Genomic DNA, 25,020 nt, shown 5'->3' with positions numbered 1-25,020 from the left:
GAACATACTTTAATGTAAAGATAGCTTTCTTGTTTAATAATTATAATTTTTAAAAATAAAAATGACAATTTCTACCTAAAATTTCTTCAATGTACAACTACAAAATAAATCTAATAACAAAATAATTTAAAACATTATATATTATCAAATTATAAAATAGGCGTAATTAAATAACCATATGGATTAGATTGCTGCAGATTATATAATAAAAACTAGGTTATAAATTATTTTATACAACTCATAAGCATTTTCGAAATAAAACTTGATCTTTTCTGCTACTTGCCTAAATCTTAAATCTACTGCTTTTTTATATAAAGTCGACCGAAGGATACTCACGTATCAATGACATCTATGCACACGTCGGCACTTCAAGTATCCAGGCAGCGCGAATATTCCGCGAAATGCTAGGAACGTATTTCGCGTACCGGAACCGTCTTCCCTTCCCACCCTCCCCCCTCTCTCTCTCTCTCTCTTTTCTACCCCCTTTCCATTCGTTGCCGTTTTCCCCCAGTGAACAATTTCGCACGTACCGTTGAGTGTACTAGCCTCTGAACGTTTTACGGCACTTGCTTTATATGTGTCCGTGCGTTTTTATCGCCGGCCATTTTTATGTTTTCATGCTCGCGCGCACGAGTTCGAGATCAAAGTTTCCCTTCGAATAATAAAAAAAAAAAGCAAATTGCAATATAGCGACGAGGATAAAGACAACTTCGAATTCGTTTTCTATTCATCTTTCCATTTTCCCCCGTTTTTTACTCCTATTTGAGCAGCAAATGAATAGATTGATAAATTAAGGAAATAGATATAGTTTAGCTCGCTAAATTCAATTTGACCTTCTGACAATTAGAGTTAAAAAATTAAAATTAGGATAAAAAAATTGATTATCGTGGTTAAACCTAGGAGTAATGTGCAACACATAATGTTTATGAAATTTAAATCAAGTATTAATTAATAATTCTTTTCATAAAATTAATTTGATTTAAAAAAATTGTGCTAAAAACATAGTCGCGATTCCATTATTCAACCAAAATATAAAAACTTTTAATTAATGATTACATTACCGTGTAAACGTCCACGATTATTTTGGAAATCACTTTTTCCACTTTTGCCTCATATGAACACATTTATCTTACGGAGGCTTTCCGTTCATTACAGAGAAGAATCAACAAAAAGCAGTGGTCTTAAAGAGCGGAACAAGGAAACATTCGACGACGAGTAGTCAGGTCTTCGCCATATTGCTGGTGCACGTGCACAACACAGAACTGCGGTGAAACGGGCGAGCCGAAAGTATAACCATAAATTTCGAACGGTTAATATACCGAAGCTACGCTACGTCTCCGTACGGGATTTCTTTTGCTTTGTCCTCTTTTCCTCATTGCCCGCGGGGACCAATAGCAATAGAGAAAGAAGGTCAAGCGAATTACAAACTACGAATAAAGCAAGTGGTTATGACTGCGTCATACAATACTTTCAATTGTAGCATATTATTTGAAAAGTCTACTTGTATTCTCGCAACAATGCCGAAAATTGAATTAATGGTCGATATGCGTGAACTTGAAACATCAACTTCCTAGGAAACGCCTAAAAACTAATCTTTTCTAAGAGCTATTTGTGTAGTTGTAGAATTTTTCAATTGGATACTTTGATGACTAAAAAGCTAATAAGCAATATAAATATGTAATCCTGATATTAACATTGATACAGCCAACTTAATAAAAATATGGCAGAAACAAAATTTCCACACTTTATTTTTACAAAGATAATTCTTGAAGAAATTCTTCTAAACTGTAGTGCGTGTTATAGAAAAAACTTAATAAAAGAAAACTTAATAAAATTGTTATCACACAAACTATTTTTGTCACAATATTTTTTCACCTCACATGCTGACATGCTCTTAACTGGTAGGTTATAAATTTTACGAAACATTTCCAGTATATTCTTATGTCACAAGGGCGTTGAAATTCGCATTCGCTTCTCTTATTTTGTGGCGCTTGAAAATCGCGCTTTACGTTTATTCGCTGGCGAAGCTAGCTGTTCGGTCAACGCGGTTTTCCGCGTCGGTGAGGAAATTTCATTCGAGCTTCGAAATAACACAGTGTCCCCGGATACTAGTCCACTGGGGGTGTCGGTTTGCGGTTTTTGCAACGCAAGTAGCCGCTCGTCTTCTTTGCCGCGTAATCCGCTTGACTCCCTCTCTCCACCATTTTCTGACCGATGCAAGCACTGGGAAATCGCTTGAGACTTGTTACAAGAAATGTTGCGAAGCTCCTAATGTAATCTAGTTAGTGGTTGATGGCTGTCCAATAGTATTCCTGAATCTTTCTTAGAAACCCCAATATCCCAGAGAACCCAAATTTCTCTTGATGAATATTTAAAGGGTACTTATACTTTCCAGAGAAAAGAATTAAAAATGAAACGTGTATAACAAAAAGAAATATTACCTCTTAATGAGATATTGCCTCCAAAAAGCATTTATATATAAAAATTTACACGATATAGGGGGAATTTAAGGGAACGCAGCTCGAGATGTTATGGTAGCATACCCATACCCTTTACATAAATCTAGCATATAATCAAGCATAGGGATCGCTAATCCCTCGTTTTCGCAAGCTGCGCTTTGCAGCTTCTCCGGAGGAGGTTGCGGTGATTACAGGGACTGTAATTAATTTAGCGAAGCATAATGAAGCGCGAGGCGTAATAGTAACGCGAGCCGAAAACAGGCGCGTTAAGCCGACGGGATTTAATCATGTGATTATGTAACGTGACGAAAGCATCTTCGTGTTGTATCCAAGTCCAAGTTGGTGAATTGCCGTTTGCGAGACACCCACGGCTCTTGCAAACGGAATCCTATTTGGATTCCGTCGATGTAGACTTATTCCCTTAGGCCGGGGACGTCGTTACTGGAACACCTGACGTGACACCGTTAATGACTTCTGAGAGAACTCTTCAACAAACCGTAGCCACAATGATGTACGCACGTACTACGACTGTCTAGCAAGTCGTCGCGTCGTCGCTACATTGGAATTTCGAATTCACTACAAGAATTTTCAAGATAATATATCATAAATATATCCGAGATGCAAATATATGTTTCACGAGTTCTTTATGAGCGCTTGGTGCATTTGTAATCAGTTTCTAAAAGCGATAAACCAATTTGATTAGACAGAACAAGACTTTGAATAAGATACCATCTACAATACTTCATTAACATTATTGGAGTTACAGAAGTTCGCTTTGTAACAGTTTGAAAGTTGGAAATTTAACTTCCTAAGAAGCCGGTACTCGTAATAATGCACCGGTAATGATAAGGTTACAATTTAAAGAGTATGACCACGTCAAAGTATAACTCTATTATTCTCACTCGTCAATACATAACAGAGGCTAGGAATAAAAAATGAAGGAAGATATAAAGAAAAAGGGACGAATAAATATAGGAGAACAATATGGTTCTACTTGAAAGGATACAGATAATTTTCAAATATTCATGTGATATAATTTTCATACGAGGCAAAATATGCTTTTCGAAATTATTAAACCACTTTTTCTTCATTTTCAAACAACAAAGCAGATTATTTAAATAATTTGTTTTTATAATTAACTGCTGCTCTGTTGTTCTATGCGCGTATGTAAAAAGGCTCGTATAAACCTATTCAAAATCGTAACAATAAAGTAGACATTGCCAATAAAATTTGTTCAGTTCTCTTCAACATAAGACACTTTCCTTCATTCTCGCTAAAATATAAATATTAAGTATAATAGGGTAAACTCGGGTAAGATGGCCATAGGTTTTTTAATGCAAAAAACACTTTTATTATTTTTTAACGTTTGGTGTATTACTTCACTGAAGCTTTAAGTATGTAAAACTTACATACTTTTAAGTATGTAAAAATCGACATTAAAGAGAAAATAATTAATAAAATTTTTTTATTATCAAAATATTGAAACATGAACATTGGTCATCTTTCATAAACTTTTAGGGCCATAGTATTATAAATGGCCAAAAGATGGCCATAGTATTATAGAACAGTTGGCTATACATTTTTATGTACTTAATAATTTATGTATTAATTTATAGAATAATAAAAAAACTTATAATTCTACATATTTGGTGTTTTATTGCCACATATTATCACATATTTAATTTTATTTTTAAACATTTTTTATATTAAATGTTCACACAAGTTTAGGATCAATTTAACTCATTGTCACTACTAAAAAAAACATATATGATATGTCAAATTAAAATATTAGGTGCACAACTTAATTCTCGTCTTTTTTTATAAAATATATACATAAATATTTACCCCGAAAAGTCATGGGCTATTTTGCTCAAATTGTGAGAGAAAGATAATCATAATATTTATTTAAAAAATAGAAAAGGAAGTAAAAAATATAATTACACATTACAATTTACATACTTTCGTTACGTGGGTAACGTTTATTGCGACAGCACAACTGTAATTTATTCGACATTGTTGCAATTTGTAATGAACACGTAAAAAACTTTGCAGGCAATCAAAAGTAAAAACGTGATCTGACATCCACAACATCGTTATTTCAAATAGTATACGCACATAAACTACAGTAAATATTGATTATCTTTGAAAATAATTACGAAAACACATTATTTAGCAATTATTGGAGAAATTATAGCCATTGGCCATCTTTTCCTTATGGCCATCATACCCTAACTTACCCTAATAAATCAAAGTAATAAAAGGGCAAACAAAGGCAATATGTGCCGATTCTAATTTCTCAAATTTTAATTTCTTAAAATTAATTTTCTTGGTACTTTGCATTTTTCGATTAATAAATCTTATCTCAAAAAAATATATATCTTATATCTCAAGTGTACAACAATGCATTTTTAATTATTTATATTATAAAATCTTTAGAAATTTTATGTCTCCAAATTTTTTCGAATTCTTCAGAACTCTGAAGTTTCAAAGTCTTGAAATCCTGAATTTTCTGCTTGGGCACCTAGTGGCTTAGGTGCCAATTATTTTCACATTTATTTAATTTTATAGATTATTACACCTCTAGTCGTATTCTAAAGGTCCTTTCTGTCCTTTCGAGAAAAGACACTCTCGATTCTTGAAGACTCTCGTCGATCTCCATTGAAAGCGACTCACTTTTCCACACGTCCCTCAGGGGATATTAGCCGATAAATTTTCAAGGAACTGCCAGATATGCCACTCGGTAATTTAAAAGCAATCGGACGGCTTCATCTGTCGGGAAGGGCGTCGGAACACCGCTGGAGCTTCTAACTGCCGCAAAGGCAGCGACGAAGGCAGAGGACAGGAAAGGGCGAAAAGAAAAGGGAAAAATCAGCCGCAGAAACGACGCACTTCCATCGCGCTAATGGAGCCACGGCTGTCTTCACACTGAAAGGAACTCTCAATTCTCGCGCGTTGAAAATCTTTACGGCGAGAGTATTTCTTTAAAGGACAAGAGAAAGATTCAATACCATTGGCCTAAGAGATTACATATTAGTTATTATCTGTTGACAAGCGTGTATATAAAATTTGTTTGTGATGTGTATGTGGTGTCTACATATAAATGAGAGTTTAATTACACACACACACACACACACACAAAATATGTCTAATTTTCATCATATGAAGCAAGTTTAATCTAACCACAAATTATAAATCTGTTAAACTCAGTAATTTATAATTTTGAAACTATTAATGTCTCATCATTGAAATAACCACTGTTCTGTCGATGTGGTTGAATGTATGAGCGAGAATAGTCACGATAGTCTGAAACGTATTATACGGAGGTTACTCATCGAGTCGACAAAATGTGCAGTTATTGAGATCGATTAAACAGTATAATTTGCAAGGGAAAAGTGCAAATATTTAAATGCAATCAATCGAATTTAATTCAAATATTGAAATGCATTAAATTTATTATTTAAAAGCGCATAAAAGCCCTTCATGTTCTAACTCTACCGCAGGAACAATGGCATCCTGCTGATATAAGTGGGAGAAGCTCTGGTGAATTTCTTCTCCGAAATAGCAGCACGTGCACTTTTAGTTCCTCTTCCCACCGTCATTACTGATGTTCCCTGCTTCGAAAAGCGCATCTGGATTATCCTTAGGAGTATGCCACAGCTTCTTATACTAACAACCTCCAACTCTCTACCGTTACGTACGCAATATAGATCAAAATGCTAAATTCGCTGTTGATGTTTTTTTTACCTTTTAATAAGTTATCGTAAAGTATATGACATCTGTGTCATATATATGTATCATCTAAAAATCACAAATTTTTATTTTAATCAAGTGTCGTAAAATTTTCATTTAAAAATCACGTAAACTATTTCAAACTTATCGTTTTGGTCATCAGACCTTTTATATTATCGCTAAAAAGGCGGGAAAAAAGGAAATTTTAGTCAAGTATAACGTAAAATTATTATAATTTGCATAAAGATCTGCTTTTCCTGTTCCAAAAAGTAATCATGTTGACATAGAATAAAATATAGTGAGAGAAAAGAATGAGTATAGAACAAAAGTAAAAACATATGTGTATCTTATTATTAGATACATTGTATGTTCGCATGCGTATATGCAGTCATGTTTGTCCAATAGAAACAACGACCAAATCAGGAAACTAATAATAAGTAGTGTATAAGCACCTCGTTTCTTCTTTTTTAAAAAACCCTTAAATTTCTTTGGATTCGATTTCTTGTGAGGTCTAAATTTAATTACACGCTCCCACAAAAAAACAAAAATGTTTTTATTTACAATTATGTTTTTATTTAAAAATGTTTACATTTAATGCTCCTTTGAACACTACAATAAATCTAAATTAAATATTTTTTTCAGAATTATATTATACTTTTCTTAAAAATAATCATAAATATAAAGCTATACAAATTGACAGCTATAATTTGTCATTAAAATATCAATATCTTAATTAGTTATATTATTGTTATCAAAAGTTACACCAATTTTTTATGACTTTTCTCCCAAATGTATACTGTGTACGGTATCTCATTATTTAATTCATTAATATTCTATTTTCCAATAAAAAGTTAAACGAATGTTTTAAATTATAGTTCAACACATAAGTACATGTGCATATGTAGACACAGGCATTACACATTTTTCACTAGCTCGTGGCAAGACGCGTGTAATAATTAATAAAATACGAGGTGCGATAGCGCGAACAAAGCAATGTTATAACAGCCGTGAGACTTCGTACTGCGAATGACATTGTGCGTGTAGAAAGCCGACGGGTATGATAAAAAAACAAGCGAGAAAAGAAAAAATGAAAAGTGTACAAGTAAAGCGGAACTACAACGTGCCACATAGAAAATTTTTAGACAGTAAAATTTGGTTGGAAAACGGCAATAAATCCGCCCAACAAACATCACGTATATTGATTTTTAGATTAGTCAAAACGAATATACCATTGTATATTAATTAAGACTCATTATGTTGTTACACACAGAATAATTGTATCATCGATTCTCACTAATAAAATGATTTAAAAATAATGTAAAACTTGTGATTATTTTCAATAAAATCAATATTTCTAATCGATACCTTAATATTGCAAGATAGCAGCATATATTAATATTTCTCTATCGTGCGAGTATATATAGTATGCCAAAGGATATTTAAAGGTCTGTTAGAATTAATAATAGATGTGTGTTAAGTAAAAATTAATAGAGAAAAGAACCCGTCAAAAATCTTGTTACATTTGCTAGTAAATATTGTTTGCCAGTGCTGGTGCATGTATACGCGCGCACAAAATTTTCACAAGGGATTTCGTAACTTCCATGAAGATTCGTATCGTCCTGACAAATAACTAAATGGATCCCTCTAGAGTATATAACTTGTATTCGCAGCGAATTCTTTGTCTCTTTCGTGCCGTATCTTTTTCACTCAGCCTTCTTTTTCTTTTTACTCTCCATTTCTTCGTTTATATAGCACACTCGAAAAGTTCGGGTTCATAACTTTAGTTTCCGCGAGCGGCCGGGTAGGTGGCCTTCTTTGCCTCCGCTCCGAAGAGATTTATCTGAATTTCCTGTTGGATTATAATCAAGGAAACGCGGCTGGGTTTTCATTTTTAACAATGCATTATTCATAATTGAAACCACGTCGCGCGTCGCCGGCGCCGCCACCTCTTCTCTCGCGATCTCACCGCCTTCGTTATCCGTGCTACCATTTATCAACGGCTGCTGTTTAATAACATCCTCACTAGGTGCTTAATTATGTCATGACAGTGCAACCGACAGAATGTTGACTTTCATAACCTTGTTCACGTCTCACTGCTTTTGTCGAAAGTGGCTTTTCGTCATCAAGATACTTCGCGAGTACGCGAATTCGAGACTTTCACGGTTTCCAATTGAAATCACAGATATCTCGTAAGTTCTATCTTACTTGTGATAAGCATACATTGATATGGATGATACGGTCGATAATTATGGAATATCAAAATCTGCTTGCGATTCATCTTTCATAATTGATAAATGACATATGAAACTTGAATTATATTCAGAGTCAACTGATTTTAGACAGCACAATGTCTAAAATCAAAACATGAAGTTTTGAATTCTAAAGATATTGTGCTGTCTGAGAAAATACGAGAGAAAAAATTTAATATATATACTCTGTAATAATAAATAACGTTGCTTTTGCATATAACAAATCAGAATGTATGAGTTTTTAATAGTTTTTAATTATAGCAAAACGCTGCTAAATTTAAGTAATCTACTTTTCACGTTTGTTCATATAGTGTTATTTCCTTTTCCGTGTAAAACAAAATGATTACGACATATATATGAAAACTATAATGTGCGACTACATTCGCATTTATTATAAACGGTCGCATGTATTTCAAATTTAAAAATGCGTAGTACAAATTTCAAATTAAGTTTCTAATTCGCCTTATAATTTTACTGAATCAATCGTTCGACCGTAGTCGTTAAGTGTACGTGAATGATAACAAATAGCGTGCCACCAAATGATTAGGTCGAACAGAGTGGTTCGGGTATGATGCTGGTTAGATAGTTGGAAGAGAGGAAAGGTCCAAATTCACCGAACCAATAGCTTACTCACTTTATCCGGCTGGAATTACGAAACATGCGACTTACTGTAATCAGAACACTTGAAATCCATCCTTCTATCTCTCTTTTTTTATTCGGTAAATCCTCTCTATTTCTTATTTCCCGTAGAAAAATCTCCAAAAATTGCTTTTATATATTTATCAAAATCTCTATTGCGAAACTTTATCTTACGCTATAAAAAACTTGATTATTTTCTTCATAAATAACATTATTTTAATTGTATTTACACGTTGCTTTACCATGGCTTTATATGAAAAAAAAAACGTGATAATTCAAGAATTAAAATTGTCGTATATACACAAATGCAATTATAGAACATTCCACTCTGTCCATGCCGTGTAATAAAAAAATACTAATATACTTTACTGCTACCAGATGTCTAATAGCACGCACACTATACTATTCTCTACTTCTCTATTACGCTTGACTATTTACACCACTTCCTCTGGAGTAGTCACAGTTTTCATCTACATATAAGTTTCCAGACTCCATACATAATAAAAACTGAAAATCATTCCTTATGCATATAAGATATTTCATAATTATTGTAATTAATCCCAATAAATCATATTACAGAATAGAAGGAATCTGTTAGAAAAACTGTCTCATACTCTTTCTTGAATCACTTTCTTTCTAATCTGACATATTTTATTTCACCTAACGAATACTTTCCAATTAAATTTCTAAGCTTCATCTTTATATAAATATTTAAAAGATAAAAAATGCGTATTATTAATTGTATGTAGAAAGAAATTCAAGGTGCCGAGGCGCATACAGCGAAGGTATCGTAGGCGGTCATGAAGAAACTACTAAGTTTGCAAGATCAACTAAAGTACTAAGGTGGTTGCGTGAAAGCTGGCGCGGCGGGCCGAGAATACGAAACGCGATATAGTAAAAACAAAATAAAACGGCCTTATCCGCGCTTGCGTAGCTTTAAATTATATAAGAGCGGTGAGAGAAGAGTGTAAACGTGGACGCTCTCACCGCGCTCGTTTTCATATTCTCTTGAGTATTTACAACGATTTCCTAGATTGCTGGTTTGAATCCACGTTTTTTATGACTTTTGAAGCGCGTATCTTGAAATTCAAAATACTAAGATAAAGTAAAACTTTAAATTATAACAGAATATAAATGAGATCATTTCCTATTCAAGTTATATACTTACATATAAATGCTGATAATTATGTAATAAAAGACGAGAAATAGAAAAAGCAAGTATATTCCAACTATATATGTATATCATCTAATCTAAATGACACTTATCTCTGTCCAAAAATAAATAAAATGTAAAATTGATCACAGTCTTCCTAATTTATATCAAAATTTATAAAATTGGAACTCTCCTCTTTACATAAAATATATATATACAATATTGTGTGTGTGTGTGTGTGTGTGTGTGCGCGCGCGTGCGTGCGTGCGTGTGTGTGTGTGTGTGTGTGTACCACTGATACAAAAATCTTATAGATAAAGAAATTACAGAAACATTCTAATTTGCGCGTTTTAATTAATCACTGTTAAAATACACAGTAGACAAGGAAATATCTATTTGAAATTTTTTATTAATGCTCCGTGAAATGTGAAGAAAGGAAGAAACTAAAGAAATTTGTTAAATCAAATTCGCATTATCGCATTTTACGGAATCGGCTGTTAACGCACCGTCGACGAAAGAAAATAAGCAATCGCTCGGGCAAATGGAATTGCTTGATTGTCACAGCTGCGACTTTGTCAGCCGGCGAGAGGCGGCCGGCAAGCAGTTTCTCTGAAAGGAAAGGAGCTTTTCTCGCGGAACAAAGTGCAAAAGCGCTAAATACATTTGGATCCGTGAAAAGGAACATTCTGGAGCTTTCTCGTGCAGCGCCTGGCGCTGTGGGACGTGCGACAGGCGCCGGAGAAAAATTGAGGATTAAAATGTTTACTCGAGAAACAACGCGGGAACGTATAAAACATCAGGACAAATTTATTACGGCCACTTCCGACCCTTTCGAGTAACGAAGCGCAATCCCATCACACCGGGAATCTCTTTATTTCGTAAGTACGGAACGATATTAAATAATGTGCCAGAAATAGTTCGTTTCAGTCTCATAGAAAATACATTCAAGGAGATTATATACAGATTCATATAATCAAAATTAACAATGTGTGCTAGTTAGATACTTATATCTCTCTCAAAGAGTCTTAAGATATACATTTATTAAGATAAATTACAGTTCTAAATAATCTACTTCCAAATAATACATGTATATATCTTTGTACATAATTGGATCAACATTGAAATATTTAACATTAAAGTACAGCAATTAAAACGTTTATTCTAAAGAAATTGTTGTAAACCCTCATTCAAAATGAGTTTTTAAAAATTTCTGTTGTTACAAAAGTTTATACGTAATTCTGTTTGCATAATAGCTACTAATTTTTGCAGTAATGTAGCAGCTACAATTTATAGTACATTCCTGTTTAGTATATATTTCGATTATAGTAATATATTTCGACTCATTTAAAAGTACTATTGATAAAGAGCATGTTTTTACTTTATTTTGATCTTTCAGACATAGCCAATTATGGTGCTTCTATCGCTTTCTCAATTATCCCGAGCAGTCTCGACTGTAACGGAAATTTCTTGAAGATCACAGCAAATCGCTTTATTCTTATTACCACTAATATATAAAGCCGCGAACAAGCTCTCGCTAACACGACTGCGCGGCCATTCTCAGCTCTAATTGTGTAACGCGCTTAAGGCCAGATTCACCTGGATGGAGTTACCAACGCTGGTAATCCCACCTCAATGGTCAAATCCTGGCAATGTCGCAGCCTTCGCTAATCTGTTTCAAAGCTGTGAAATGCGTTCATGTCGAATGACACAGCTAATAATGTAAAGATACTTCTGTCCAAACTCGTTAAATTTTTTTTCTTTTGTAATATTTCAGATTTAGATGCAACATTTTATTATATATTTTAAACTTATTATATATTAAAAGAAAAATTTGACCTTTCCAATTATATTAGAATACATCACTAACATCTACTATATTTCATTCTATATCTCTATATAATAACAGAATAATGTCTCATATGCAAATGAAGTAAAAACTTACGTTGGTGCCACTCTGAAAGGCTCCACAAATTTATTCGGCCATTCTTACCTAAAAAATAAAATAATAAAAGATTACAAGTCTGAAAATCATATTGACTTTTGCAAATTACAAAAACGTACCTTTAAATATTATACTATAGAATATAGAATATGTGTTATCTCAAATTCATTAAATAATTTATAAGTTAATTATTATAATTTCAAGACATGTCGTATGTGACTTTATGTGAGAACGACAAATTCGTGAATGACGTGATTGCAAGTTTAAACCCATCCGTATAAATTTTTAAGTTCGCAATCTTTAACGGGAGTCAAAGCAACTCTTTAAATTTAGATGACGTATAGACTGATTCAGTCCCATTCGCTCTCATACTATACTGTACTCTATTACTATTACAACTTTTAAATAACATTATAATATATTTTAAGTATTACGACTTGTGCGCGCGCGCGCGCGTGTGTGTGTATATTTTATGTATAAATTATATATGTATGTATATAGGGTGTTCCCAAACATGTCGGTCAACACTCGTAAAAAAGTAGAAGAGATCAAGATGAACATAAAAGTCCAATATTGTCTTGAGTTAGGTCCACCAATAACCGAGATATTAACGTATGGAATCTGCAAATAATCTAATTGTTTTCTATCGTAATTGTGAACAGTAAATTAATAAAAGCTTATCATACATTCACGATAGATTTTGTCTTCCGTGTTATGGATCGAGCTCTTCCCTCGGCGCGTTCTCATTCGCATAATTTGAAAAATTAATACCTCGATTATTGGTGGACCTAACCCAAGACCTAACCAAAGACAATATTGGACTTTCATGTTCATCATCTCGATCCCTTCTACCTTTTTACGAGCGTTGATTCACATGTTTTGGGATACCCTGTATACACTTTTATTTTTTGTAAAGATAAAAACATTTACGATAAGAAATGTTCAATTCGCTTTCTCTTAATTGGCGCAACCTCCTGCGCTATATCTTCTTGTCAGCGTCAATGTTCACCGGAACTAAAGATAACTCACGCGTGAATAGAACATGACCATCCTATTCTCTATCTTAAACCTAATTCGTACTATGGAAAACAGTCGGCGAACTTGAGCTTGTACCAGGAATGGACCTGAGAAGATCCACAAGAAGTTAATCTGGCGTCGTCGCTCAATAATGAGCGCACATCCGAGGTATTGAATTCGTAAAGTAAAACGCGCCAAGAAGGTTCAGGACTTTTCCCTAGAGAAAAAGGGGCAAGAAAAACAGAGGGAGGATAAATTATAGTTATCGCCTCGCACTGCCGCCACTATCGAATATGCAATTAAAAACTTCCGTAACTAATTTCAATTTAATCGTATGGCTCTTGTGCGCCAGCTATATTGCATCCTCTCGTCCTCTCCTTTTCTTTTCTTCTTCGAATCTACCTTCTATTTTTCCAATATTTTATTTCAGAAAAATAAAAACCAACTCTGTTTCTCACAAAATTTTTTCAAGTGTAAAAACGTACTGCAAAAGATAGATAAATACCGTGTGCTGATTGCATATTCTTCAAGAACAATTATCTTTAATTGAGCAAACTAAAAAATAAATCTTAATTCTTACATATTATTTGTTATTACATTTATAATTACGTTAAAATTGTTCATATAATAATAAAATAGCAAAGAATCTTTTGTTTTACATTAAAGAATGGCAACTATCTATTTTTTTTTTTCACTAAACAGAATAGCTGGTTTAAAGAAAGTTTTTCGTCGGCCTAGATTAACACCAGACAAGTTAGGTCGGTCTAAGCTGCCAACACGAATGAGATTTCCATAACGGCTAAGATTAGGCTCACTCATGCAGAAAATTTCTACAAACCCCGAGTTACCGTGAGTAAGCCGTATTAATAACAACAATAACGTTAATCGTCGTCGTAAATCGTAATCACCCATAGAAACGCTTTTCTTTTCTCTTCACTAGATGAAAACTAAATGAAAAGAACGAATAATTTAGATAAAAAATTTTGTGACACAAATAGTAACCATTCCACGAGAATTTCTACCATCTAAGACTTCTTTATTAAGATCATCTATTTATCTTAAAAACAAATTAAACTAAATTTAACTTACTCTTATTAAATCAAATATAAAAATAATGAAAAACGTTAGGGAACATTAAAGAAAAATATAAAGATAAAAAATGAACAAAATGTAAAATTCCCAAAGTTACACGGATACGTTAAGTTCTTAAAACAGATATATAAAAAATATTATTACACAGGTAATCTTAATTTTCGATTAGCTATTACAATTACCGATTATGCAAATTGCATGTTTAATCAAGCTCAAATATTGCAATGTTTACGAAATAAATGAAAATTTATAACAAACAAATTAATGAGCCTTTCAAATTCTATGCAGATAATAAATAAATTTGGCATTTTCAAAGGACGAAATTTACCCTTTAGAATAATTCGGTGTTCTAAATATACATATAGTTAACAGACCAAACAAGCATGATTAATCAAAAGTCGAGGCAAATTACATATGCATGAATTACGTTTGCGTATATCGATGATACATAATGTTTTCATAACACTTGTTTTGAACACAACTTATGGCAGCAGACATTATCATGTAAATTTAGTACGTACAATAATTTTGGTAAATGATATTTTCCGTGTTAATTAGTGTGCGTGCGTACGTGGTGTGTGTATGTGTATGTAAATTTAATAACATCAGCATTTCATTTCATCATACAAACAGAAACAAATTTTATTGATTTCAATGAAGAAAAAAAACAATGTTTTTTTCTTAAAATTCTAGTAAGACTTAATAAGAAAAGTAATCTTTACACTTAAAAAATTTTCCGAGATGAAATTGATGGATTCTGGTGACCTTGCTTTCTCTCTCTCTCTCTCTCTCTCTCTCTCTCTCTCTCTCTCTCTCTCTCTCTCTCTCTCTCTCTCTCTCTCTCTCTCTCAACCCCTTTTCTTTTAAAACTGTTACGCTTTCAAACAAGGCCCCACTATTTTAGCCTCTCTAAACACAAAGTACTAGGTGCGGGGACTTTTATAGGAAGTATCCTTTCGCTTGGAGAAAGGGTTGTAAGACGCAACGGTCAGGATAGAGGAGAAGAGAAAAGATACACGAAGAAAAAGGATACCGCGTCCCACGTTGACACTCTTTAAAAACTTTCAGCCCCAACTTTGTTGAAAAGCTTCCCGCCTCTCTTCCGACCTCTGTCCGTTCTTCGTCCTTTCTTCCTTACTAGACGACAATCAACCTCTCACCCTTTCCTCCGCTCTCCCGCTCTACTCGCCGACATCCCTTATTCCGGCGCAGCGAGCGCATGCAGTGAGAATGGGCTCGCGACAATGCACCGTTTTAAATTAGAGCATAGCGTCAAGAAATAGAAGGAAGAAATGGTATACTGAAGTAAAAGAGATGGAAAAGCAGAAACAAAGAGGAGGTATAGCGAAGAAAAAACAGAGAGCAAAGTGATGAACAAAATTGCACATTTTCACAAACCACGGAAAACAAGCGATTGAAAGGATCCCGGGGGGAAGAAAATGGAAATGATTAAATTCATAAGCGAGCGCGATGCGGCTTTGAAAGGAATTCCTGGTTTGGCCATTCCGTTCATACTTGTGTCCGCTTTCTATCACAAGGCACAAGTAAATGCTCCATTCATTGATTCAAAGAGATTTTCTACTTCTTCTTGTTTTAAAATTCGTTATGGATATCTAATTTTATCTGCTTGTTTAATAGACGCTTGTTTAATATGCCTCGGAAATCACGTATTTCGAATTATAAAAGTTATTACCTTCTATTATAATGATTATTAAATCTTGCGTGTATACGTAGAAACTTGAAAAAGTTTGGAGACTAGTTTTCAAAGAATTTTGAAATTTCTAAATTATTTTATCAAATATATATATTTTCGAGACCAACATATATATATATATATATATATATATATATATATATATAATATGTTAAACAATATTTTTATTATCAAAGTGCATTATCTATTAAACTATTTTATTTTTTCCTTGTACTTTTTCTTAATTATGTTTGTCTTATATATTATACAAAGAACATATTCATTCATTTTAAACATTTTGGTATATTCACGCGACATGTTAGTACGTATGAAAAAAAGAAAATAAAAAAACAAGCGTCCTTTAGAATCCCACCAAAAGCCTATTCAGGAAGTGGCAGCACGAACGCAAAAGGCTGCCCTTTCCAGACCATTTTGTCACCGGATGTTATAGGGTCTCGTGAGTGAAATAACTTTCCATGCATATGTTAGCAGCCGTGTTACGTGCAAAAAGAAGGCCAGAGGGGTAAGTGGAAAGAAAGAGAAAGAGAGAGAGAGAGAGAGAGAGAGAGAGAGAGAGAGAGAGGGGGAAGGAGGGAAAAAAGTTATTTTGCCGAAAGTAAACATAATCGCCTGTGTATTAACGAATCAAAAACAACTACATAAAATAAAAAGAAATCTTTCTCTCTACGGTTATTTCACACTAAATTTCTTTAAGAAATATTTGTAAAACGAAAATTTTAGATAATCATTTTTACATATTAATATTTTTCTTATATTTCACATATTGTGATAATAAGCATTATTTTATCTAATTTTATTCTTTAAATAAATATGCATTACATCAATGCATTTGCTTTGAATGCATTGTATATTTTCAACTTTAAATCCTTAAATCTCAACTAGTTCATCATCCGAACAACAAAAAATGTTTATGCTCTTCCAACAAAGATGAGACAAGGAACTTCCTTTGATGCGCCCGTTCCGTATGCATCCTGTTGTCAGAAGAGAAAAAGGAGCATATCCTCCTTCTCCTAACTTTTCCAATATTCTCAAGTCTTTCTACTCTTTGCAAAATTACCTTTACCTCTACATCGATGCGCCTGTATAAAAAGTGTAAGCATACTAGTAATGACTTCATCCTCACTACCGTTCTCATCGACGATTCCGCGCCTATATAACAGTTACCAACGATTTACACAAAAAAATTGCAAGAAAAAAGATATAAGCACACTTTTCTACCACTAAACAAGATGGCTGATGTACATACTTGCTTGATGTACTTTCAAGACACAATATATACTTGTTGCCTTTCATCTATAGTTCAGCGAAATTTAAACAAGTTTCATTGGATCGATGGAATGTACTGTGTATTACATTATTCATTATTTAAAAAATATTTTATTTGTAATTAAACATTATAACTCCTATTTGCGTGTGTTAAATGCCAAGGTATAGAATTTTTAATTATTGTAAGCGTATCAACAGTATTTAATGTTTAATTACAAATAAAATATTTTTTAAATAATGAATAATATAATACAGAGTACATTCCATTGGTGAAACCTGTTTAAATTTCGCTGAATTTTAAATAAAAGGCAACAAGTACATTGTGTCTTGAAAGTACATCATTATTAATAATATTAATGGTTTAAATCAATAACTCCATGATAAATTAATAATTCTATTCTTTGTTTGTTACTTTTTTTTAAGGTGCAGTACTATAAATATATTATTAGTTCTAGAAAGAGAGAGAGAAAGAGAGAGAGAGAGAGAGAGAGAGAGAGAGAATGATAATATCGTTAAAAATATTTATTTCACTTTTTATTCAGTCTGTTGAAAATTATTTACTTAAGTTTTTAATCCATTAACCGTTATAGTTTGAAAAATTCATCATAATTGCATTTCAATTTAACTAGAAAGTTGTCATTCTTGCTAAAGGATATCAAACTTAAAAGAAAAAAATTACAGTTTTCCAAGAATTTAAAAAAAGTATTTAAGACAGAATGAAAAAAGGAAACAGAGACGACGAAAAAGTTATCCTTCTTAAAAAAAAAAGAAAAAAAAAGAAAGACTTCGTAGATTGTAAAAAGGATTTGTCATCCAGGTATGACATCTGCGAAAAAGCATTCCGTCTACCAATTCCTTTTCTCAACATGCACTCGCGTAAACGTTTCGACGCGCTATTAACTCGAGCATTTCAATTCAAAATTGTAACTATATATATGTATATGGAAATACAAACTGTATTTCCATATATACAGATACCGATAAATTTAACTTATTCATTATAAACGATGACCAAAGTTCGAACATATGTACATGGAAATAAAATTCGTACAAAACAAACGAAAAATTCTCATTGTACTAAAATTTTGATAAACAACTATAGTTTATTATAAAAGATACTTCTTTCTTCTCCTTTCCTTCCCTCACACACGGACACACACACACACACACACACACACACACACACACACACACACACACACACACATTCTTCGTTCAAAATATTATAAGTTTTGGTATACTTATTACAAAAAGTTATTCCCCTCTTTTTTCAGTTGCTTTACACGAAACAAACAAGTGCTCTAAAACTTTCCAGTTTCTCCCTTGGAAGACAATTAATAGTTCAAAAATATCTCTTGGGTAATATTAACCCCTTCAAACCTCCTGCTCTTCTTATTCCAACTTTTTGTTCCTTAACTTTTCTCTGTGAATGCTTCGTCCCGTGAGATTTTTCGCTCGTACAGTCGCATCAAGTGCGCGATTTGTATACCTTTTAGTATATATTACCCTTCTCATCCTTTTTCGTATCTCAATTCTTACTATTATAATAAGAGGGTTATCCTGTTAATTTTCTAAAACCACAAATACTTTTAAAAAAGCTATACAATATTTTTGCATGTATCTTCTGTTTTACCAAAGCTTCATTTCAGTCCTACATTAAAAGCTATCGTTCCTTGTTTTTCAACATTTCTCGTTTCTCGATAATCTGGATACAAAGAATGTCAAGAAAAAAAAGTCGGAAAAATCAATCAAGCAACTCCTATTTAGAGATTTACCACTCAAATACTTGTATCTCTGTGCTATACATGACGTTAAAACATACTTTATCTAAACCAATTAGTCTCTTTTTGCTACTTCTAATAATAATAATAATAATAATAATAATAATAATAATAATAATAATAATAATAATAATAATAATAATAATAATAATAATAATAACAATAATAATAATAATAATAATGACCATAAGTTCTAAAAATAATAAATTACTTAACGTTATACAATTTGTACCTATTATTTTTATAATAAGTAATCTCACTTTAAGTAGAAATAATAAGTCTTTTAAAATTCTTTATTAAATGAATAACATAATACTAATGTAGCATAATACTGTACGTAATACTTATAAATATCTGAAATTTAATTAAATATAAATTTTAAGTAATTTCAATAATTTTTTTAAATTTGCTTCTCTATAATAATTTACAAGATTGTAAAACATTAAACCATTTTAAATACATTTAAAAACTTTTTAATTATATTAAAGCATAAATAAAACAAAAGAAAAAGTATTAAAATATATAAAAATAAGTTGTGTCGTATGTACAGATTGTATATACGAATCTTGATGTTGTAATTGAAAATTCAACTAATAATAAGTAATTACAACATCAAGATTCGTATGTATAATCTGGAACAACTTATTTTCATATGGGGGATAAAAATATATATTATAAATAAAATTATAGTTGTGAATTGCGTTGCTTATAGACGAAAATTGAAATTAGAACAGAAAAGACATGGAAAAAAATAGATATCGATACACATCGATTGTTTGTTTTTCTAAAATTAGAACATTTTTCTTTCAGACTTTTCGCACTGTTTTCACGTAAACAGATTGTCTCATATCTTCCTCTACTCCTTTTCTAATGCCAATCTCAAGAAATGATTGATAACAACTGATGGATGAAACATGGAGATTACGAACGGAAAATAAGATACCAAAGAATACTCTCTTTTTGCACTGAGAGATCTTTAGGAACGTTACTTTACAAAAAGCGAAAACAAATTTCCTCCACCCTCCTCTTGCAGCAATGACCTATTTTGGACATAAATATTGAAAAATTCTTGCTATCTAAATTCTTGCTGAAAACATGAAATTCTTGATAAAATTATTAAAATTTTAATAATCTAGTACATTTAAATTCTTTAGACTTCTAAGTTGTAGAAAAAAATAACTTTTATATAATATAAATATTCATGTAAGGCTCTATAAATTTCCACATAATATTTATGTTTTAATAACATACATGTGTGTATATATACATATATATACACACATATACACTAAAAAAAAAAAATTTATTAAATTAAAATACATATTTTTTTCAAATAGTACCATGCAGAAATTTTGTAAAAATTAAGTAATATTTATTTCAAATAAGATAATATGTTCTATAATTTAGAAAATGTATAATACATTTTCTAAATGTTATACAAAATGTATAATACATTTTTTTAATTATAGAAAATATTATCTTATTTAAAATAAATATTATTTATTTTTTACAAAACTTCTGCATGGTACTATTAAAAAAAATATTTATTTCAATTTAGTAAATTTTTTTTCAATGTATACATAATATACTATATATAAAATCCCAGAGTCCATCAAATCTTCGAAAATTTCCTTTTTTTTTCAGAATTGACTGAGTAATTTCTCATATATTTTTTCCACAATGAAAGTCTGACAAGTGTTAGACTTTTCACAATGGCGGAACTGAAAATCGACAGCACGAGGCGTGGTTCAATCGAGCGTAATGTGCTCGCAAAGTCGAATAATAATTGTTTAATCGCCCGTATCCTTACAAACTTTACTACTAATAGCTGAAAGTACGAAATTTGATGGACTTTGCCTATTAACTATTAAAAAGATTCTTAATTTGTAATGACTCAGTTAAATTTGCTTTGTGACACGAGTGTATAATTTGTCAACGTTTAAAATTTTAAGAAATAAATAAAATCTTAAACGCATTTGTAAATATAAAGAAATCACAACATCAAGTAATTTTCTACAATATAAGAGAACAACTTAAAAAAATATTTTAGAATAAAATTATATGTTTCTTAATATTTCTTAGAATTAAACTGTTCTATTATATAATATAAATTATCACAAGTTTGTTACAAAAGTAATAGTCATATTATTAATAATGTACACTGAGAGAAAAAATGCTAAATTCAAATAAATATTTCTTTGAATAATGCTAATAACATATTTTATTAGAAAATCAATAATATTTATTTAAAACAAGTAATAGTTTTCTATAATTTAGAAAATGTTACTTATTTAGAATAAATATTATTGATTTTCTATAAAATATGTTACTAGTAGCACTATTCAAAGAAATATTTATTTAAATTCAGCATATTTTTCTCTAAGTGTATACATTGGCATTCACGTAACGATAATTTCAGAGCGATCTAATTTTACTACATATAAATTTTTTTTTACATATTGTAGTTACTTCCATAAAAAAATTATAGTATTCAATATCTTTAAATTAGCTTATTTATTTCTATATTTTCTCAAGCTTCTTAAAATCATAAATAATCGAAAAATGATCAATGATGAAAAATACATCTTTTATTCTGCATCAAGTAATATCACATTTTTAGTTTTTATTTATAAAAAAAAATAAAAAAATAGAAACTTAAAAAAAGATATTAATTATTCTAATTCAGAATTCTCTTTCTTTTTTAATTAATCTAAATTCTGCCTTTATAAGAAGTGTTTATCATTAGGAAACCTTGAATCCAACTCAAAATTATTGTCGCGTGAACGAAAGCTCTCCTTGCGACGACTTTCTCGTTGACTTGCTGCAAAGGCAATCGGCCGTGCAAGAGAAGAGAAGAAATGCTAGCGAAATAAGGAGAGAGAAGCGAAACTTCGCCGATAGTAATTCGTGACTCGACTTAGTGCAAAGTTCGCGAGGGTCCCAATTAACCGTGCATGGCCGCCCGGGGCCCTGCCAAGTACCTTCGTTCAGCGACGATCGTTCTTCCACTCGACGGAATAACGAAAATTTTCCCGAATACTGTCGGTCGCGTGAGAGCGTTTAATATATATTAAAGAAAAAGAAATATGAAATTGAAACGAAAGAGAATGCGAAAGCTCAATACAAGTTACACAGTTCGACTCTTAACGGGCCACTTCCGGTCACTTTTCTCTCAGAGAAAAAGAAAGAGATACCACGTTACGTTCTTTCTGCATAACTGTTACGTTTAAACATTTAAAATTGTAGAAAATTCAAACAGAAAAATATGCAAGAGGTAAATCGATACCGATTCCTTAAATCAGTTTCATTGTCGCATGAAAATGTAAGCTCATATGATACGTTGACTTCAAAATGTATATGCTATTTGAAAATTAACCTGTAATATTTAAAAACGACTACCATAAAATTATTTAAAAAATAGCCAAGTTTAATAGAAATATTCTAGCATACGGCCATTTTGTTGGATGGCAAGTCTATGTCACGTCATAAATAATTGGGGAAAGGACATTATCGCGCGGGGCAGCGTAAAGGGAGAGTGTCGGACAGGGGTGCGGATTTATCATGCGGCTCTTCTTGTAAGCTTCCGCGCGGGCCGAGGTCGTCGCCATATTTTAGCGAGAAGCCGGAATCTTTTGTCTTCATAATATTTATCCCACCGCGAATACCGAGAGTAATGGAGCGTAGGTCTCTGGAGAAACAAACGAGACCGGAACTTAAAATCAGCCTCTATTGGAAATAAGCTTAAGGCATATAGACGACATCGAGGGTGAGTCGTGTATCGAGACAAATTCAAACGAAAGATTGATTCAACGGGAGGATTGTCCAATCTACACAAACATAGGTACATGTTAATGTCGAGGGGAGAAAAAAGATGAAATGTAAAAAAAGATAAGAAGATTGAATAAACGCAGAAATATTTGTATCAATGACAAGAGAGAGAGAGAGAGAGAGAGAGAGAGAGAGAGAGAGAGAGAGAGAGAGAGAGAGAGAACAAATTATTTTATTATTTCACGCTAGGAAAGTACATACCCGTGGGGTTACTTAATCCCTTGATAACGTATAAATTGTTATTTGAATGTACATCGAAGTACTTATATGTTTGTCACATATATATACTTAAGTTTAAGGATCGAAACATTAATGACTTCATTATGTGTACATACTTATGTATTAAATTATGAGTTAAAACATTTATGATATATATCGTTCAAATTTTGAGGTAAAAGCTATTATATTTTGTCAGTAAAATCTTTACACCTTTGCACTATTGTATGCACATATGTTACACCACGCGGAATACTTTAGACATAGACAATTGAATGACACATTGACAAAAATTCTTTCATTTTCGATAATTCCAAATAATGAATCATTGAAATCTGCAAAAATTATTTTTCTATTAAGTAAAAAATTTTTTACTTAATAGAAACCAAGACCGATTTTAAAGATCTCCGAGGAATTGCGGTATCTTTAATCGTGAATCTTTTCTTTCCGGTTCCAATCGACACCTTGTCCGCTCCACCCACCGATGCTGCGAATTCTGCTATTTCAATTCGCTTCATCTTGCTTTTATTCTACTTCCACTAAATCACGAATGGTTTGATATCCACCGCCAACCGATAACCGCTCAAGATACCAGATGGTTACCTCTTTCTATCACTTTCTACCAATTCTCCAATCTTTTCGTTCCTCTACTCTATCTTTTTTTTTCTATTTTTTTACGGCGCGCCTAAGTATTAGTATTTGAGTTTCTTCCTTTTCAATATTTTCCATGATTTTTTACCTTATACTATTATATTATAATATAATTTAATTCTAATAAAATAAAAAAGACAGAGAAAAAAATTTGCTAAAAAATCAAAATTTATTTTTCGATTAGATTAAATTTGGATCATAAATTACTAATTTTAAGATATAAAATAAAATGCAATAAGTAATATCTCTACTTCATTAAATTAAAAGTAACTATTAATCATATTATGAATAATAAAAAATTTTCAAGTTTACATATTCGTTCAATCTTTTGCAAAAAGCTAATTTTTTAAATAAAAGTTATAATATTTACTAAAAGTAAGTATATATTTGTCATAATTAATAAATTACCAGTGTTGTAAACGATCTAAATCAAATGATCTAGATCATTAATCTAGATCAACTTCTATGATCTATTGATCTGGTAAAGATCTTTTTTTTACGATAATCTTTAATCTAGATTTTTTAAATTATATGATCTTGATCTATAAAAAATTAGATCTTTTTATTACTTGACTCGACTTTAGAGGGTCTCTATCTATACTGTAACCAGTGTAACTTCTACTCTAGGTTAATAGTTTCTGAGATTAAAGTCCTCGATGCTAGAACTTGATCCTTGTGTCCACAACTTTTTCCAAGTTGAATTTTTGTTTAATATGTTTGTATGATTTTTCCGAATAAGAATCTGCAATAAAAGTGCCTCTTACAATTTTTTCTCGAAAAAGTCTAATTTCCCTGTATTATTGGTCCAAGTTCGCGATCCGGGACATGTGTAGCCAATCAACTTGCAGATTTTAATTTACTTATGTATAACTATATGTATATGTATACTTATAAATAATTATATTATTAAAGTTAATGTCACAAATAGTTGTTTAATTAATTTAAATTTTTGTTTTAAAAGTTCCGCGTGAATTGCGCAATTTTCTACTGCGCATGCGTATCACTAAATCTTCGAAAAAAAAATCTCCGGCAAGAACGTCCTTTTAGAGGCGTAGAGTGGGGGTAATAAGATAAAACTATCGAAGATTTTCTCCTTTGAAAATTTCTGGGACATTCCTAAAAGTCCATTAAAGAAGCTTAAAAAACTTCGATTCCTACTCCTACCAAATTGTCAAGTAAAAAAAAAACGATCTTCAATCTAGATCAAAATTAATGTAATCTATGATCTAGATCAAATGTGTGAAAAATGATCTGTGATCTGATCTAGATTTAATATTTTGATAA

At 31.7% G+C, this 25,020-nt stretch overlaps 1 protein-coding gene across 1 annotated transcript in view; it reads right to left on the bottom strand.

Moving 5' to 3' along the window:
- The window catches only part of LOC105836647 (beta-1-syntrophin), a 222,694-nt gene that overhangs the window by 148,923 nt on the left and 48,751 nt on the right, over window positions 1–25,020 (bottom strand). The gene's annotated exons all lie outside the window — the stretch shown is intronic.

Source organism: Monomorium pharaonis, chromosome 5 (assembly GCF_013373865.1).
Source record: "Monomorium pharaonis isolate MP-MQ-018 chromosome 5, ASM1337386v2, whole genome shotgun sequence".
In the NCBI taxonomy this organism is placed as follows: Eukaryota; Metazoa; Arthropoda; class Insecta; order Hymenoptera; family Formicidae; genus Monomorium; species Monomorium pharaonis.
The sequence above is the reverse complement of the archived record's forward strand: the minus strand, read 5'-3'. Positions and strand labels throughout refer to the sequence as shown.